Here is a 13,278-nt window from a genome sequence, read left to right as displayed (position 1 = left end):
TTTCCGCACATGGACAGACCTCTCCAGGGCTCACAGGGCTGCGCGTGCTTCAACCGGGCCGCGCCCACCACGAACGATGGTCGGTACATAGGCCGTACGAGCAACTGCACTGCACCTTCCAACAACACTGCAAGGGATGCGCGCATGAGGGGGACTCACCTGTTGACATTCCTACGGGACTCGGTGACCTACGGACTTAAAACACGTCGTGCGCCAATACGGAAATCTTTGCAAATACTAGTCAATGGTCCCAACTTGCTAAGCGTGTCACTTCTGTACTGAAATAAAAAAAGTAAAACTCCTGCTTGCTAGACAGATTGCGCCATCTGGTGAAAACTGGTTAAACCAAAATGCGTTTCTTGATTATTTTTTATCTCAGTAAGGGAGTGACATAGAAGCAAACTAGGCCGTTAGGATAATCTCTGCCTTTCGTGTCGGTATACACGATGTTTCTTTTTAGGCGCGTGGGTCACGAATTAATAAATCCCACAGGAATGTGACCAGGCGAGTCCGCCTTAATGTATCGCGGGCCCCAAGTCGTGGCTCCGCTGATCGAGAGGGACGACCAAGAACAGCCAGGGTAACTCCAAATACGCAGCAGGCCGGCAACGGCAGAGTACCTGATCTGGGACTGTCCAAACCTCCCAGGCCTCCACCGAGAGAATGAATTTCAGCTGCTACTATACTACTGTGCAGTAGAATTTTGTGGGTTATTTCACTACTCACGCAGATGTCAAGAGGGATAGAAAACGGGTAGGGGGAGTGAGTGAGTAAACTTTCCGGTCCGGTCCGCGCTGCCTTTCCAGGACACCTGAGCACTTCGTGTGAGTTGTGCATGAGAACACATAATTAGTGCTCCTTCGAGTTTCGCGATGCGAGTAATGTTTTCGAGCTTTGCCTTTCGCTCCTGCCGAGGTTTCAGCCACTGTGCTTCAGACTCCATAGTGGCACGGCACGTACTCTGCCACGCAAGGCTGAACGCGTCGAGGTTTAGGAGCGCCGTCTTGTTGGTGCAGACGCTGTGCGCTGGCCCTTTCGTCCAATGGGCCATTTAATGTCTTCGCATTAATAGAGAGTTTCGTAGTATGCACAGGGACTGGTACGACATTGTAAACAGCAAGAGAGAGAGAACAAACGTTCTTGCCCCCAGAACCTAGGTCCCGGTCCCGATTGCAGTCTTCAATTCACCGGGTCGCCGTAGTACTGCAGAATGCCCGTGCGGATCCGGAGCACGTGTTCATAGAGAGCTTCCGGGGAAGCCTGGATGTTCGCTGTCGGCGGGGGAGTGATGGAGGCGAGGGATGAAGAGATGGTGGGCTGCATTCCCAATGAGAGTGAGCAATGGATGGGTAGGAAGCACAGGTGGGACAGGAAGGGTGATGTGATGGGAGGGCAGTGAAGAAGTTTGAGCCTGCCGAATGAGGCACGCAATATCACGAGTCAGACAGGAACTGTGGGTGTAGGCGATAACGGTGGGAAGCGAACCGTCGGCGGGTGGTACAGGGTTGGCCAGGACACGGGTGGACCCGGAAAGGTTGCTCGGCTGAGCGCGTTTGCCGTCCATGCCTGCGCGGCCATCAGGAACCCAAACCGTGTGAAACGTGGCCGAGAATTCGAAACAGGCGTTGACGTAACGAAGTCAGCGGTATGATGGTGTGCGAAATTACGAGTGCCAGGTGAACGATAGAAGGTGCTCACAAAGGGAAGAAGAGGCGTCGCGAGAGAAGCGCGTTTAAGCAAAACGGGAAGAGCCTCCTTAGCCGCAGGAGGCCACGAGCCCGAATCCAAGGACTGTTGAACCAGAGCTCGCTGTTGTTCCGGATCCGAGCTGCTCGGCGCAGAATCGCACCCTGCATTGGTTCGATCGGTATTTGGCGCAAAACATGGAAAATGTGCAACGCCATGGTCTGCCAATTGCCAGCATAGGACAATATAAAGAGCGACATAGGCAGGTCGTACCCATACGAAGCAAGCGGGCTAGACATATGGAGGCGCAATAAGGTGCACGCTCCGTAGCCGAGTTGGTTTAGCAGTCGCTGGTTTCTCAGTTCTGCCTTCTTCGTTCCCTTCGGACTTCCCTCAAGCTATACCGCTTCACAACGAAATAGAGCCGAAGGCTAACGTCCGACTTGAGTGGAAAACTGCACCCGACGGCGTCGAGGACGAGCTTGTGCACCTCTGACCGTCACACCCGACGTCGGAGCCGGCTGCCCGCGTCGCTTTTCCCCACTGCTGCACAGCCGTCTTTTGCACTGGGCAGGCATTAAAACTCGTTCGATTGGGTTACATGCGTCCGGGCAAACCTTGCGCATGGCTCCCTGTGGCTTGTACTCGGTCTGGATGGAGGACATGTTTTTGTGGCTTTGAAAACCGGGGCTGACATTTGCGGTATCCGTTTGGAGACCGAGCTTGGTCGCCGATTCCTGCGCCGGCGGCGACAGCTTGCTTGGGGGCCGGGATTGCGGCCGAGGCCGCCGTGACGGCGAGCCGGATCCAGACCTTGGGCTCTCGTCGTCGTTGTCGCGCGAGCTAATTCCGAGCCGCTGAGTCAAGGGACACGCGTGCGTCGCCGCCCTCTCCCTCCGAGAATAGAGGGGCCGCCGCCTGAAAACGCCCTCCAGGCCGCGGCGGCACCGCGAAACAAAACAGCAACGACGCCCCCCGCGGTCACAAACTGGCCCTTCCTCTTCTGCCGCGGGGTGAATTCTGCTGCTGCTACTGCTGCCTGCAGCAACACGTGAGTGCAGGTCGCGTGGGCGTGCGTGTGTTGGGGGACGCTGGCGGGAATGAGTGCCCCTTGCTGTCCTGTGCTAAGCTGGCTAGATTACCTGTGTCACTTTTGTACGCGTGCTTCGAGCCTCCAACTTGAAACATAGAAGAAGGCTTCGAACTTCACGAAGCATATAGCAGTTGAAGGCTGGGCTGAAATCTGGCGATGTCTCCAACCGGTCGTTGCAAGTAATCGCCCCTAGTCTGGGCCAGCCGAGTAGTCAGTGCGTTCTCGCTGATAACGTATATAGCTTTGTCTCGTTTGTCTGAGGGAATAGATGTTTGCGAGTTCTCGGCAGTGCCTTAATTTCTGTGCACATCAGACCTGCCGTGCGTGTGATTTCGTTCCGCGACTTTCTGTGGGGCGATGCGCGTTTGGGTAATGATGACACACACCTCAAGCTGAGGTTTGGACCACGCTCTGTGAATGTTCCGCGTTCTTAGAAGCCGCTGTTCGAGTCAGTTCACCGTGTCTGTGTGCGTGCGCGCTTAACCTTTTCGAGTCATCTGCAGTATCAAGCAAAGTTCGCTGCCGCAGGCTGCTTTTAAGTGCAGAGCACTTTAGGGCCGCGTCTAGTGGTCGTAGCTCGCTCGCTGGACCCAGGTAAGCCGGCGTTCCGTCGTAGCCGCCGTCGTCGCGGCGTAACCCAGAGGCTTCGAAAGCCAAGCGGTTTATATAGTCATAAGCATTCGAAACTCGTGAACCGCTGGTGCTTGTTCTACATACCCCTGTTGTTTAGCGCACAGAAAAATAGGTACATTTGAGTCAAAATATACGTAATTAACCAGCAGCGCCCGCGTTCATTTAGTTAGGAACGCTCATTGTGTTGGTTTTTGCGATAGTAACCGAAAAAAAAAAAAGTGGCAGTGCAATGCCTGCACGCGCGGGAGGAAAAGTAGTAGTATAGCACAAGTTTTATTGAAACGGGAGACCGCTGGTGTAAAGAGGGGAAGGGAAAGGGGAGAGGGTAGTAAAAGCACGGGGGCAGCGGCGCGGTTCTGGGATTTCACCGCGTCACTTCTTGCTCACGCTTACGAGGGCTCAGTTATTTTCAGCTTCACGCTTCACGACTGGTGGTGGTGGGCCAGGCGTGAGTAGGAACGGTGAGGTCTCCGCTCAGACAACTCGTGCCATGGCCCGCTCTTTAGAGAATAAAGTGCTGCTTGGTGGATTAATTGTGTGTCAAGTTGCTGGGGATCAGGGTGCAGTTGTGGTGCCGCGAATGTTCGGTGTTTGGCAATAGTCGGACATGAGCACACGAGATCAGTGAGGTTTGCTGAGGTACTTGTGTGACAGTATGAACATTTTGTAGGCAAATGGGGAGTGTACCATTTACGATGCATTTCAGTTGTGTAGGCTGCGTCGGGGAGAAATTAGTTGACAAAGGTTTCACTGGAGCGTGGTGGCGGTGGTCAAGCGCTCAAATATCCTGCTGGAGTTCTGTTTCTCAGCCGGTCTCTTGCGTCCTTCTCATACCGGTGGAATCGCATCGCCATGGGGCGTAGGCGACCGTGTCGGCACTTCCTCAGGCGCCAGTGGAGGTTGTAAATGTGCGCTCTCCTGTGCGACCTCGTGGGCCGCCTGATCGCCCGAGGAAGGGGGTTCATGGCCCGGCACCCAGTCAATGCGGACTTGTGTTTTGTGCCGCTTGGTGCCGGGGGATTCGTGGTCTTGTAAGATAGTACTGCGTCCTATGCTTCACAAAAAGAACAGAACTCCCGCTGGCGCAGTTTCAGGCAGGGGGCGCGCGAGCACTGCGAAGGGGGAAAATTTGATTTGCATTGGTTGGTGGCATTGAGCGGATAACGGCGCTAATACGGCGAATCACTGCTCTGCCCTTCCGACAGCTTTCCCATTGAGCGGAACGGCTTTAATTTTTCTACTCTCTCTCTCTCTCTCTCTCTCTCTCTCTCTCTCTCTCTCTCTCTCTCTCTCTCTCTCTCTCTCTCTCTCTCTCTCTCTCTCTCTCTCTCTCTCTCTCTCTCTCGCGCGCGCGCACACGCGCGCGCGCACGCACACACACGCACACACACACACACACACACACACACACACACACACACACACACACACACACACACACACACACACACACACACACACACACACACACACACACACACACACACACACACAGGGTGTGCCAGCTACATGCACCAAGGTTTAAAAAAGGGCAATGGGCAAACTCGAAGAAAACCTAGTGCGTAATGTTTGCAGTACTGTGGAGAAGCGGACAGTAATTTTTTCGTTAATGATATTTCACTAATTAATTGTAATTAATTATCTAACTAGACAATTACTGTCCTAATCAGTGAAGTGTCAATGAGGCACTTTTAGGTACCCACGAGGGGCATCTAACTGCGGTATTTCCAGCGACGAACTAATTGCGTGTTCATTTATTCTTACTGATAAAGAAAACCCGCGAAATATGAAAAATACCACGTGACGGCGCTCCCGCCCGCCTCATAAAGCAGCGCACCCAATTAAGCTGATTGAAAGCAACTGCTTCGCCTGTAACCCACCCGAAGAGACAGCCCATCACTTTGATAATGGCATGCAAGGCAGGAGCAGCAACAGCAAGTTTCGCGGGGCGCGTGTGGCAGATAAGGCACAAACTCGGCCGCGATTTCTTTTTCTTTCTTTTCTTTGTTTTATTCAGTTAATTAAGTTCAGTTTTATTCGGTTAATTAATTACAGTTAATTAATTAAGTCTCGTTAACGAGAAAATTACTGTCCACTTCTCCACAGTGCTGCAAATATTTTGCACTATGTGTCCTTTGAATAACGCCACTGATCTTTTTTAAAATCTTGGTGCGTAATAGCTGAGACACCCTGTACGTATAATTGAGAGGTCGAGGAGACGAACTCCACAGTGTTAAGACCGAGAACAGCTTAGCTCTCTTGAGACGTCCACAGTATTTTTGATAATGCGGACGCATTTCCGTGGCCCCTTCGAGTTCGCCCGGGCGGGAGTCTACCGAATATGGGTCGACTAAAGAGAGCGCGCAAAAGGTGCACACAGCTCGCGATTGCGACCGCAAGCTGCGCATTCCGAAGGAGACCGAAGGCCGCCGGCGAGCACGCATCCCTGCACAACACCAACAAGAACCCCGAGGTAACTGAAGAGCGGCGCTTTTTCTTCGCATCGCGGCAGCGTGACGACACCGCGCTCAAACGGAGGGCCTTCGAGGACGCGACATGTTCTTCGCGTGGCACCTGGATGAGCTCATTATACGTACGGAGGCCGAAGGCGAGGCCGGATCGGGAATTCCGCGCCGCACACCTCACGGCTACAAAGTTGGCACCCTCGAGCGCGCTCGCGGAGAGTCGGGGCGTTTCCCTTCCGCTGCGCCGCCGCCGCCGCATGCCCGGACGCGCCAACGGCCGATGATCGCCGCTGGCAGCCCGCTGCCCAGCGTTGCCAGATGGTGAAATACGGCACCAGATTGTGAAACTCTGGTGAAATTCGGGGGCTACTGGTGTTGAGGTACCAATACGGCTACACCAGACAATATCTGGTGAAAACTGGTGAAAAAAGCGTGTTGTTTCTTTGAACTAGACTGTTTTATTTCTTGAATGAAAGCTTTTTCAGCATATAAACACCAAAAGCCGCTGAACTGTCTGAGCATGCGTGTTCTAATGTGCTTGATAAGTATATTGGGTTTTCACTATACTGCTTGAAAGTAACAAAAGCTCAAATGGTGCATTTTGCATTTCAAATACACTACAATGAACCACAACCTCCGAATTGTTTAATGGAGGGCGTGTACCCAAAAGCGTCCTGAGGTTCCCTCTCTAAATGGTTACAGCTACATAAGTTTTGTATGGCATGTTTATTATTAAAAAAATCGTGCAATATTAAATCCTCACATACTAACTAAAGAGAAATTTACGTTGTACCAGGTCTTGTGTTTCAATATAGGTGAAAAAGCATAGCGACAACTGAATTGGATGCGCAGTAACCTGCTCTGCGAGCGTGCAAGGGTTCCTTAGACAGGTACTGCGATGTATATGAATACGAAGTAATATTTCACTTCGTTTGAAACTACCCTGGGTAGGCTGGATGGATTGCCATAAGCAACCAAAACGCCATATCAAAAGGCTGTGTTTTTGAGAATTGCATGCACAGAAGACGTGAAGGATCCAAAACAATGTAATAGTGGCTGTATTTAGTGCTGGTGAAATCTGGTGAAATTTGGGTCAACAGATGGTGTCGATGGGTATTTTCAATCTGGCAACGCTGCCGCTGCCCCTGCAGTACAGTGTACCTGCAGTGCTCATTTGGGGCAGCGCACCGCTGGGTGCACGGAATAACAACGCGGTGCGATTTGGTCACTCGACGTCGCTCAGCGGCGGGGATACATTGTGCTGGAATCTCTTCGTTGACTCGCACCTCGAGAGCAGCATACCGGTCTTGTCGTCACTGCCAATTTGTCCTTTTGTCGCCGTTCTTACCACGGCTTGCGTGACGCGCGCGCTCACCGTTCGACTCTCATGAGTGCTTTGGCGTGCTTTGTTGTCCACGTGCTCCTCCGGCGCGTCAAACTTGCATTTCATTTTTTTTTTTTGGTCGACGCTGAATATGTTGCGGCCAGTATGTCTGCAAAAACATTTCACGTCGTCCCCTGAGCCCTCGTCAAAGCCCTTCTCGGAAGACCGCCTCCCTCGACTCCTTGCTGTGAAATATTTATTTATTTACTTACATATTTATCGTGGCATTAGCGGTGAGATGTTTCATCTCACTATAGCTGACGTGCAGCCATGTTGTACTGCTGCTCACAATTTCAACGCTCCGAGCAGCGGCGGGCCCTAATTACACTTCGTCCGTCGCAGGTGGTAGCTAGCTGCAGCCGTACGCGCTACATTCCCTCTTCTCTTCAAGCACCAGAATTTCCGCCTTCTTTCAGCCACTGCTACCTTCCAAGATAATTATTGTGGCTGACATTCAGCGCACGCCGTAACTGGACCCCAACTGCGAAAGCATGCTGGACCAACGACGCTCAATCCTTTGTGCCGATCAAGTTTCTGCAGCCCCGTAGTTCACTTTGTGTGTGGCACGTTTAAACCCCGGGGCTTCGGGAAGGTGAATATTGCCCTGATATGAATTGGATGGATAAAATCACATTCCCACAGAAATTCTCGGAGCACCTACGTCTGCTTATGTGCTTTCAAGGCAAAGGCCTGGCGATACTTGCCATATTTTCTGCTACACCGTATTTGCGTCCCTTTCTGGGCTCTCGTTTCTTTTGGCGCGAATTACTTCTACCTGCTTCCTTCCTACTACGCCGTGTTCGCGACCTTTCTTCGCTTTCGTTTCTTCGTCCTGCGGCGCGAACTACATCAGCGAGAGGAGGACTGGCGCACGCCACGGCTTCCCTGTTCTGCCCGGCCGGCGTGCACCTGTTCCTGTCACGTGCCGTCACCTTCAGGTGTTCAATAACTTTTGCGTTTCCAATCCATAGTTTTGTGAAGCGCGACTGTACAAGCCACTAAAATCTCCCGATTTTTGGCCAATCCCCCAAGTGGGTCTGTTTCGCGAAGAACAAACTTTTGTTTCATATACACCATTGTGATCTGTGCCTTCACGTTTAGTTTCTAGTGTTCGTCTACATGAATTCGTGCTTTGCACAAATGTGTAACTCCTTGTTTTCTCTGTGCGTTCCACGGTAACCTTCTCTGCTATCCCCCTGCTCTTTCCTGCCCATCCCACCTCCCCTACACCAGCAGGCGTTCCGGCGTCCGGCCCTGGGCGAGATAATTTACGCCTGCTGGTGGACCTTCCTCTCTGGCTACGCGGTGCGCACTAAATATTTGTACACCCTTTTTGGCCGAAACGGGTGTAAAGATCTTGTCCCATGGCGCACACTTTTAAAAGTGTTTTGGTTAAAAAAGGCTCTATGAACGAAAAAAGGGTGTTCTTGTGAACACCATAAAAAAGGGCGTGAGGTTGCTTAACACCCCACAATAAGGGCGTGAGCTTAAGCGCAGCTATACGCGCGACAATGTGGAGCGGCTGAGCGCCCAGCATGAGACGCATTCAACACGGACAAGTCGCACTTGGACCACAAAATGATTGAGCAAGAAAACCAACAGAGCGAGTGCATACTTAGAAATGCATCTGCTCTTCTGGCTTTTATAGCCAGCAGAGGAATGTCCTCTGATAGAGTCAGTGGGCTTGTCGCAAAAATCAGATATTATAGCGCTAATTCTGGAATTATTCATTTTAATGTGAACATATACACGCCAGTATGCGGATTTTCAAACGTTTTAATCGTGAGGTGGTTATTGTGTTCAATAAGTTATGAAATTTAATTAAATACCAAACACATATTCCACACCCTTTCAGTACCTTTCAAAAAGGGTGTTTATTATTTTTACACCCTTTTTCCCACAGGGGTGAAAACCTACAAATTAGGGTGTTGGAAACTAAGAAAAAGGGCGTGAAAGACCGCCAACGCAGAAAGAGGGTGTAAGAGACCTCCAAGTTTGGAGGTATTTTATACCCGTTTACACGGGTGGACTGAGAGAGAGAGAGAGAGAGAGAGAGAGAGAGAGAGAGAGAGAGAGAGAGAGAGAGAGAGAGAGAGAGAGAGAGAGAGAGAGAGAGAGAGAGAGAGAGAGAGAGAGAGATTTTATTTCTCCAGCAGAGGCTGATGTGTGGGCGTCGCCCCGTGGAAGGCGTCCCTAGTCCGGGATGCCTTGACTTCGGCTGGCCGTCCGTGCTCGGGTCACCAACTTAAGCTGGATATCCGGGTCCGGGCTGGCCAGGGAAGCCCTCCACTGCTCGAAGGTTGGGTTGGAAAGGGGGGGCAAGTCTGGAGTTCGTTGGCACTCCCATATGATGTGGTAGAGGGTGCCAGGCTGGGGACAGTGAGCACAGACGGAAGAGTGTTGGGTGGGGAAGATGAGGTGGAGGCGGGTGGGATGTGAATAGGTATTCGTTTGGAGCCGCCGCCAAGTTGTAGCGTCCTCTCTGGAGAGGCGCCAGTGTGGTGGTGGGAGACGACGGCGAGTTTGCCGGTAATGCGCGAGAATCTCCGTGTAGCCACTGAGTGGGTGGGGTTGATCGTGAGGGGGTAAACATTGGCCACCGTCGGCAATGGCTCGGTGTATCATATCGCGAGCCGCGGCGTGAGCCTCTTCATTGCCGGGGATGGCGGCGTGTCCAGGAGCCCAGACGATGCGGATGTCAGGGGTCGTTGAGCAGTTTTTGAGGATGTGAAGTGCTGATGAAGAAATTCGGCCAATTTGGTAATTTCGGCAGGCTGTCTGCGAATCGGTGAGGATGGTTACTTGGTCAGGGCGGGAAATGGCGGCCAGGGCAATGGCTATTTCTTCGGCGACATCGATTGAGCTTGTGGTAGTAGTGGCGGCAGTGACGCATTGGCCAGTATGAGTAACTACGCAGGCTACGTGGCCGGCGCGCCCAGGGTAGGGGGTAGCATCTGTATGTACGGCGCTGGGGTCTTCGCCGTATCGCGCAGTCAGGGCTCGAGCACGGGCAGCCCGGCGGCCAAGGTGGTAGTTGGCGTGCATATTGCGAGGAATCGGGGCCACCCGGATGCCATCTCGCAGGGCTAGAGGAATGCGTTGTTTTTGTTCCCTCAGGGGTATCGGACGGAGTCCTAATGCTGTAAGGACCTGTCGACCAGTGGGAGTCAATTGCAGGCGCCGTAGTTGAGCTGAATGATGGGCTTCTTGCAGCTCCTCCCACGTGTTGTGAACTCCCAAGGCGAGTAGTTTGTGGGTCGCAGTAGCAGTGGGTAGGTCAAGCGCAGTTTTGTACGCTTGACGAATCATTGTGTTGAGCCGAGCCTTTTCTGTTGTTTTAAGAGCGAGGTACGGGGTCCCGTAGGTAATGCGGCTAATAAGCAAAGCTTGCACTATCTGTAGGGTATCGTGCTCTTTAAGGCCTCGACGGCGGTGGGAGATGCGTTGCAGAAGGTGCATCAGTTGCGACAGGGTTTTATGCAGAGGGGAAATTGTGTGCAGTCCAGACCCGTTTTTGGGTATTGTGAGACCCGAGGACTGGCTGCCCTGCAATGGCCAGTTGAGGTTCAGGTATACCTCGAGCAGATTTGTGAGAAGGCTGGGAGTGGAGCGTTAGCAAAGCCGATTTTTCGGGTGCGCACTGGAGGCCTCGTGTCTGAACATTTTCTGCAAGCGGGGGGATGTCTTGTAGCTCATTATGCTTAAAAAAATATGAATTGGAATAATTTATTACCAGCGGAATGTTTAAGCTTGAGCTAGGTTCGGTGGCGTTAGCAAAAAAAAAAAGCAAATACCAAGAAAAAGAACTGCACCTCCTGTAAAGGGTGCACCACCACGTAGGTATTGTAACAGTGGAGCTGAATTTCGAGCCTGTTCGAGCGTGAGCACAAAAGGTGCATGCGCTTGCGTACCTCTTACTATACCGTTTTAAGTCTTTCTCGGATGATAAAACGCAAAACAAAAATGGCGGTGCAAGGCTCGAGAAACAGCGGAGCGGGGTTGTCGACCTAGCTTGTTTGCACCTTGGATCCGCTGTCAGTGTGGGGGGCACACTGGAACAGCCTTGCAAAATCTGGCTAAACTTAGGCTCGGCCCTCAGCACTTAGCCTAACCCAGCAAGAACATCGCAAAATTTAACAAAACTTAGCAAAGCCTAGCAAAATTTAGCAACGCCGGAAGAACCTAGGTCCCTGCTCTGCTGGTTTTTTTTTGTTTGTTTGTTTTTTGTTTTGTTTTGCAACTTAACATTATTTCACACCCTTTGAACGCCCTGCAGAAAGCCAAGGGTGTTGCAGTCGGTCAACGCCGTTTTCGCCGCACAAAAAGAGTGTAAGGCTACAAAGAACCTAAGAAAAAAGGGCGTAATGTCTTCCCAACGCCCTTATTACACTTATGCTACACCTCTTTTAGGCAATGAGGTCGTAAAAATGTTTAGTGTGTATATATAGTCTTCTAATTTAAAAAGTTCCAATTGACGTTTCGCGTGCCAAAGCTAAGCTTGGGCCATAAGGCGCACTGTATACAGAAACGAGCGATCATTGCAGACTAACAATTTTTTGTGCTTTCGAACATGTCTCACAAGGTGGGAGGGTATGTCTTGTACTTCTCGGTGCAATTATACATGCATGCATGGCCTTAATTAATCAACTCAACAGCTAAACACCTTTTCCACACCCTTTCAACACCAAGGTTGTTGAAGTTGGTCAACAACACCCTTTTTCCCACACGAAAAGGCTGTAGAGCTACGAGGAAGGTTGTTGATATCAATGAAAAATGGTTAATGGCCTCCCAACACCCTTTTCACACTTATGCTACACCGTTTATGGCCAAAAAGGGTGCGAAAAAGTTTAGTGTGTAATTATCAACACATACATTTCATCGTTGGCAGCATGCGTAAATAGCGCAGTGGCAGCGCACGGGGCGGCCCGTGCGGAGACCCCGATACAAATCCCATGCGAACTCCGATGTCTTTTATTTACTCTTTACAGTGGCGACCATTTCCTTGGCCGGAAAACGACGCCTTTTTGCGAGGTGAGACACTTTTTTGTTTGCTGAACCGTTTGTGTTTCTTTTGCACAGACTGTCATCTCGAGTACAGCTCCCACAACGCTTCCTGCTTTTAAGCAACCTGCACTAGCCCCAAGGAGCAAAGCACTGCCACAGGATAGAAATTTTTCTTTCTGATATCAAATTTCTCTGCCCTGAACATCCCTACCGACAATTGTTATTCGTATTTTCACCCTCCAAGTTCGCTTCTGCCTGCTTTGCTTCCTTGTTTGTCGTTCGGGCTGTTTCTGTTTCCCTGCTGTTTCTTTTTAAACATCTCATCGTAACCCCCCTGGTCTTTCTCGGTGAGTGCGGTTCACGCCTTTCATTCAGAGGTGCCTAATACTTTTGCTGTCCCCTTTCGTGTTGTCACCTTTTTGCTACGCACAAAGATGGCTTTGCCGCAAGACGCGCCTGTCGTTTCTCCGCGTGCCGTGCGTTCGTATAAGCGCTTTCTTGCAAAGCTCTAGGGCTGTGCGGGAAAGCCTCGAACGAAAGGTGTGCGTGAAGCTGGCGTACGGGCGACTTGAGGCGCACAGAGAATTGGCTTCTAAAGCAAGCCACGTGTCTACCTCCACCAACCCTATCCGCCGCCATCACCCCGAGAAAAGATTGCACTCGCGGTTGGTGAAAAAGCTGGCCTGGCTTCTTTTACTTGGACGTGCAGAGCTTCCGAGACCGTTTGTGATCATCGGCTGTTGTTGCACGGGACGCCTCAGTTGCGTGGCACGAATCCCTCGAGTGCACGCCAAGCGGCCGGCCCTAGTGCAGTGGGGGTTGAGACGCGTCGCGAAGATGCCGACCAGCCGAACAGCTGGGAACCTTCGGCGCATGCGCACCACTTCTCGAAGTGTGTCTCGTGGCGAATATTTGGCGCAGCTAGACTTCATACGTTTGTTTCTAGGCCACAGTTACGTTGCGGCGCGTACGAACGGACGATGGTCGGCACCTGTTACGTTGTGGTAGTGACT

At 51.5% G+C, this 13,278-nt stretch overlaps 1 long non-coding RNA gene across 1 annotated transcript in view; it reads left to right on the top strand.

The window, feature by feature from the left end:
• Nucleotides 1-12,604, top strand: part of LOC144144330 (uncharacterized) — a 32,890-nt gene extending 20,286 nt beyond the window's left edge. Inside the window, exon 2 of the long non-coding RNA XR_013317218.1 lies at nucleotides 12,250-12,604. This is a non-coding gene — a long non-coding RNA (uncharacterized LOC144144330). The remainder of the gene's footprint in view (nucleotides 1-12,249) is intronic.
• Nucleotides 12,605-13,278: the final 674 nt, after the last annotated feature.

Source organism: Haemaphysalis longicornis, unplaced genomic scaffold, assembly GCF_048455015.1.
Source record: "Haemaphysalis longicornis isolate Haplotype H1 unplaced genomic scaffold, Haemaphysalis longicornis Haplotype H1 scaffold_7, whole genome shotgun sequence".
In the NCBI taxonomy this organism is placed as follows: Eukaryota; Metazoa; Arthropoda; class Arachnida; order Ixodida; family Ixodidae; genus Haemaphysalis; species Haemaphysalis longicornis.
The sequence above is the reverse complement of the archived record's forward strand: the minus strand, read 5'-3'. Positions and strand labels throughout refer to the sequence as shown.